Source organism: Parus major, chromosome 2 (genome assembly GCF_001522545.3).
Source record: "Parus major isolate Abel chromosome 2, Parus_major1.1, whole genome shotgun sequence".
NCBI classification, from domain to species: domain Eukaryota; kingdom Metazoa; phylum Chordata; class Aves; order Passeriformes; family Paridae; genus Parus; species Parus major.
In genome coordinates, this window is record NC_031769.1 from 65,271,327 (window position 1) to 65,277,326 (window position 6,000).

General features: G+C 43.2%; 1 protein-coding gene across 4 annotated transcripts in view; it reads right to left on the reverse strand.

Moving 5' to 3' along the window:
• RREB1 (ras responsive element binding protein 1) overlaps positions 1–6,000 on the reverse strand; it is a 122,470-nt gene that overhangs the window by 114,489 nt on the left and 1,981 nt on the right. The gene's annotated exons all lie outside the window — the stretch shown is intronic.

A 6,000-nucleotide genomic window follows, 5' to 3' on the forward strand; every position in this document is an offset into this window, starting at 1 on the left:
CTTGGAAATATAGTAGGATGTACTTAGCAGCACCTGGCTGGGCCATCTGCTAAGGTAGAAAAATAAATGATACCTGCAGTGGTAAGAACAGACCACAAGAAATATACTCGACAACTAAATACAAGACAGAAGTCACATCTCTGTAGAGAAGCACTTGTCACTGCATTCATAGTTTTTCCCCTGGAAAATACAGTCAAACCTCACAAATGGAATCCCTTAGTAATCCAGCTACAAGTCTTCTACAGCTGGCTTCTATGGCACATGCTTCCACTTCCTGAACCTTCAGTGTCTTGCTTAGAAAGCAAGCCTCCTTCTGCAGCCCTCCTTCCTCCCTCCCACCCAAAAGCATGGGGATGTACACACAGCTAAGCATGTGAGCTGTGCTGCAAGTTATCCAGCTGAAGACAAATACAGGATACCTTAATGCTTTTGGGGAGAAGCAAGGGATGAAGCAGTTGAGGACATGCACAAGATGCCACAGACACCTTGTGTGTTTCCTTAATACACTGGCAACTGCATCAACATCAGGAAAAAAATGCACACTTGAATGAGGAACAGCACACAGGTATTCATGACCTGGTTGCCTCTCAAGTTCTCAAAACACAAAGGGCAATGAGATGTGATGAACTAATTTAATGAAGAAAATACAGTTTGTCTAACAAAAAGAGGAACTTAAACTAGGGTCTTTTCCCTACCCAAAGCTGTGAGTGGTCCGAATTAACAAGGAAGTATTAGTGCTGTGTATTAGTGCAAAATCCAAAGCAGTTCTCCCTTGTCCAAGCTCTGATGTTACCAATGTGAAGGAGTCTAGCCTGAACACAGCAGTGGAATTTATTGCTGTGATGCAAGAGCTCTGAGCAAAGCACTCCCAGGTACCGATACACCTGAGCACTGACATCACCTGCTGTATGAAACAGGACTAACAAGGGCTCAAGTTAAAGCCAGCTAATCATGCACAATAAAAACAAAGGCCAGCTACACTTCAACGTGAACATTTTGTTTCTCTCATCCTCAGACAGGAAGCACGTACCTAAATTAACTAAAAAAAGTTTGTCAACGGCTGATCATCCTCCATTTTCAAAGGACAGATGATGCAAGCCCCCATTCCTAAAACACCTACAAGTACATTTGTGCTGTTTCAAAAAGCACATGCTAACACCTGTTAAAGTATCTACCAAGAGATGCCAAGTGGAGAAGTCCTAAATGTATGAGAGGCTGGCAATTCCACTATTAACCACAAAATACTTTTCTCTTTCAGAACCAAATTAATAAGTCACTTAGGCTCATCAGCACAAAATTTCCAAGAAGCTTAATACATTTTTTTATCCAGAATGACTTGAAAGTCTAAATTCCACTTTTCAAAGCTGAAACTGGGAAGTCACTTGGCCATTGTGTGCAAGCACCTTTCCCACACTTTTTCAGAGCCCTGCACAAATAACATCCCTTGTGCAAATGCATCTTCAAAGAAATTTCAGATAGCAGGATGTGGGGATGTCTTCTTCAAAAGGAAAAGGATCTCTCAAAATCCTGAGGTTATGTAAGTAAATAAGATTAAACAAAAAACATTTTTACTCAGGAAGGTTAGATGCAGGAAAACGAATTTTAAAGTTGCATTCCACATGCTTCTACAGGAAGACCTGCAAAGGAGACAGGAGAGGTCATCAAGGCCTGAAAGGCCTCCCTCTCTAATGGTCCTTGGAATACCTGTTTTAACTCAGAAGCCTAACAATGCCCTGGGGGATTCTGACAGTTTTTCTTTTCCCTTGCTGTAACACCTCTTTGGAGGGCTGGGACTCTGCAGATGAATCCCGCTGTTGAAACAGCTGCCTCTCAGTACATCTTTAAAGAGGTATTCAGATTCCCTTAGCCTTGCTGAGTTGAATCACTCTGAATAAACAGTCACCACCCATCAACTACGTATTTTTGTAAAGCACCTAGTCAAAGGCAGCCACCTTTATTGATTGCTAGGCTGGCCAACCTTAAGGCTGAAATGTTATTATTAGAGGGGGGGGGAAAAAAAAAAAAGAAAAAAAAAAAAAAAAAAAAAGAGCAGGATACACTTGAAGGCCTGTGTTGTTTCTAAAGGAAGCACAGGTCCAGGCGTTGCTCAGTGACATCAGGACGATTCCGCGCTGACTGCAGGAGGCTGCTCTAACAGGTTTCATACCAGCGCAGCCACAAGCCAAGTATCCCACTGACTCTTCTCCCTTTTGTCCAGGCCCTTTTCCTTGTTCTGACCCTTTTCCACCACAACATGAACGAGCCACCCAACAGGAGCCCAGAGCATATGCCCCAGCTGGCAATTATTTCTACTTTCAACATTTCATAACACAGCATTAGCACAAGCTCTAAATAAGTTCTGTCACCCTGCTCCAAGTAAAATGCTGAAGGAAGGAGGGTGAGATGCTGCGGTACTGCTGTCTCAGAAGTTTGTACTCCTTTAAGTCACTGGCCCTCAAATGTTGCTATTCAAAACAGAGTGGTATAGGGTGAGGTGGAGGGAACACCTTCAGGTGGGAAAAACATCACTGGCAGACATCAAAGATAAGCCATCATCAGATTTCTTGCACCGAAGAAGAACAAAGAGTCAATGCTCCTGAAATTCCTGTTCAGAAGTACCCCAGAACAGAGCCAGCACTTCCCACCTCAGCCAACCTCACCTATGTTCATTTGTAATCAAACGCTGATAACCAAACCTGGCCTGGCAAAGCTCTGCAAGTTTCAAGCCCATCCTGGCTTCACATAAATACCTTAACCTTTCAGTGTAGCCCCAGAGAGTGACATTCCCAAAAATACCCAAGTTCTGCCTTTGAAATCACTGCCTTGTAAAGATTCTTCTAAATGTTCGTGGGGGAAACGGGGAAGCCACAGCTCCCACATGTGCTGGTTTATGTAGGTTATTAAAAAGAAAGCAACAAACAAGCAAACAAAATAAAACAATGCACACAGAGAAAGGATTCCTCATATGCACACCCTCCCCCAAAGAAAATCTGCTTTAACTCCTGAACAACTAGTCAAGTTAGATCTCCCACCCCAAAAAAGCTGTTGCACTGTCTCAGAAGGCAATTCCTTCTCACCCTCAAAGTTTACATCTGCTCCTTAAGAGACTTTCCAGCAAAACTGCAGGGTACCTGAGCACTCCATGCATGATAAAGCTGTTCTCAAAAGAACACGAAGCAGTTTCTGGCCCTTTTCCAAGTTGTAGAATGCTGTTGAAAAGGCATATTTTAAACCTGTAACCCTATGACTGTCCATCTTGCTTGAATTCAGAAAGGAGGTAGAAGACAGTGTTCTCACTACCTTCACAAGAACAAAAAGCAGCACTACTATCCTCCTCTACGGACAATTATCTCCCAAGAAAGAAGCTACCACATCAACAAGGCAGCCGTCGCAAACTGGTCTAGTAACACGGCCCAATAATACACTCATTTCAAAACAACCTTTATCGTGCTGAAAGAGGAAGACATGATTTCACATGTTTTAAGAGTGTACACCTAAAACAGATTTCCAAACTTAGGCATCATTCATCAGAAAGTTAAAAGGGGCTTTTTCCACACATGCATAGATTTCAGACTAACAGGATTTACTTGTTTTCTGCCTGTTCCTGGGGAACTTCTGCAGTTTCTTTTTTTCCCAAGACTGTCCCTACAGGCTGCTATCCAACATACATCAGATGCTCCTGGAGCAACAGATAACTCTGGAAGGACATTTGCAAAGGACACAAATCAAGGGCCCAATGTTAGTAAAATTTAGGTATACTGGGGGAGGGTAGAATTACTCCTCCATGTAGATAATTTGAACATTTGACATAGTCCCTGGAAAGCTTTGCTTATGCATCTAAGTATTTTTTTTTTCAGATGTCTTACTAGCAAAAGGTATATTTTAAGTCAACTAAAAAATTATTGCAATTTAAAAAGTGAATCCTTTTCAAAAACACTCAGGTTAATTTTAGCATCCTTCTGTTTAGCTGCTTAGCAACACTTATCCTATGACCTTCTAAGCACCACCTACTTTTACAAGGGATAATGAATATAACCAAAGGGATTTATCTATATGTTTTTAATCTATACAGTGTAAGTGCATCACCAGTTTTGATTTAAATGAGAAATCCAATCCAACTGAGAGCAATTCAAAACCATTTCTGTTTTAGAAGGAAGTTTCACAGACTAAAGTCAAGCTACTGTTATGACTGTAGTGTTACTTGAACATAGGCAAAGTGATAATATCCTGAAGGAGAGAGGAAAGCACCACATAGGTTAATGTTTGTACACTTTGGGAAACACTGCACTTATCTTTGGTACTAAAAGAGATCACACATACTACTGACAGGTAACGAAGAGATTCAGTTTTCCTAGTTTTGAAACTTGAAGTTACTTCCCAATCCTCAATCAAAAAGAAAAGCCACATTGTCAGAAGGTCTGTCACAGGAATACTGTAAAGAGCTACGAATGGGATCACAACCTGGATGAGCTAAGTCAGAATAAGATGCTTCATTACATGGAAATGTGCAATTGAAGCTTCAAACACCCAGGTCCAGGTAAGGGAAAAAAGCCAAACAACCCAAAACCCAGTAAAACAGTCAACACCCTGCTATATAAGCCAAATATATATACATATATATATATATACATATATTCTTTAGCATTGTTAGTTCTCAAAAGAAACATGTAAGAGTGGCTACATACATCACTTCTGATGGGCAAACAGCAATTTGACAACTAGAAGCTAGCTGTATGTAAAACAAAAGCAGAATAAAAGTTTACTTGATTGCACTTAAAGGATGGTATTTTTCCAACTACACTATATGAATTCAGTTCCAAATGTGGATGCCAGGAGGAGGAAGGTGAGGGAGCAAAAGAGGCCACACTCGGTCGGGAACAGCTGCCCTGCAGCATGAGAGGCTGGATTCGTCCCTGCCAGCAGGTGAGGGAGAGCCCTGGTACTCTGATTGATTGGATGATGGATTCATGCTGTTTCTGGGTTTCTAACAAACAAAAGGGCCTATTCTTTCCTGGATGTACCCAACTCCGGTTAAGGCTAATCGGCATTATGCAGGCACACCAAGAAAAGACTATATACCCTTAAGTCTTCAAAGAGAAAATTAAAACCTAAAACAAATATGGCTGGCCTGACCCTGAGTCACTGCATCCCTTTCACGCACGCTGACCCTGTGGAAAACAGGAACTGCAGTAACAAAACTCGGTGCTTGTGTCAAAACGACCGACCTCAACGAAAAAACTTCAGCCATCATAACAGCTGTCTACTGTGCACTGTATGGGTGACAACACGGCGTTATTTAGCAACTGCTCCTGTTGTTAATAAGCAATTTCTTTTCCAAGGCATGGGGCTGGATGTTGGAATGGTAGGAAACATCCATTGCATTTGGTGTCTCTCCTAGACAACTGCCCCTAAATCACACTGAACTAGATGTTTACTTTCTCAAATAAGTAAATACACTTGATCTTATCTCCAAGAGAAAACAGGGGAGAGAGGTAGTCGGGATTAAAACCGAATGGTATCCCCCTCCACCTTCCCTCCAGCAATCGGCCCAGTGGCTCCCGGGCAGGATGCTGGCTCCTCGGCGAGCAGGACCAGAGCATCAGCTGCGGGCCGGACACCGCGGCGCGGCCGTGGGAGGGCGGCGGGGCACGGAGGCGCCCGGGCCTCCGCGGGGTGCGCAGCCGAGCACAGCGGCCCGGGCAGGGAAATGTGCTGAGCCAGGAGAAGCGCTCTCCTCCTTCTGCGCAACCCCGCGAGGATGCCGAGCGGGCAAGATATCGCAGCCGAGAGGTGAAACGGGGAAAATTACTTAAAAACGAATAAAAAAAAAGAAAAGAAAAAAACTCCAGCGTGCGTGCGGAGGGAGGCGGGGGAGAAGTGCAGGGAGAAGAAGCCAAAGGAAACTTATCTGCGACATGACAAAGTTCAATCCACCGCCCTCCCTCTTCTGATGAAAAAAAAAAAAAAAAAGTTGCAGCATCTCGGTGCGTCCCGCTCCCC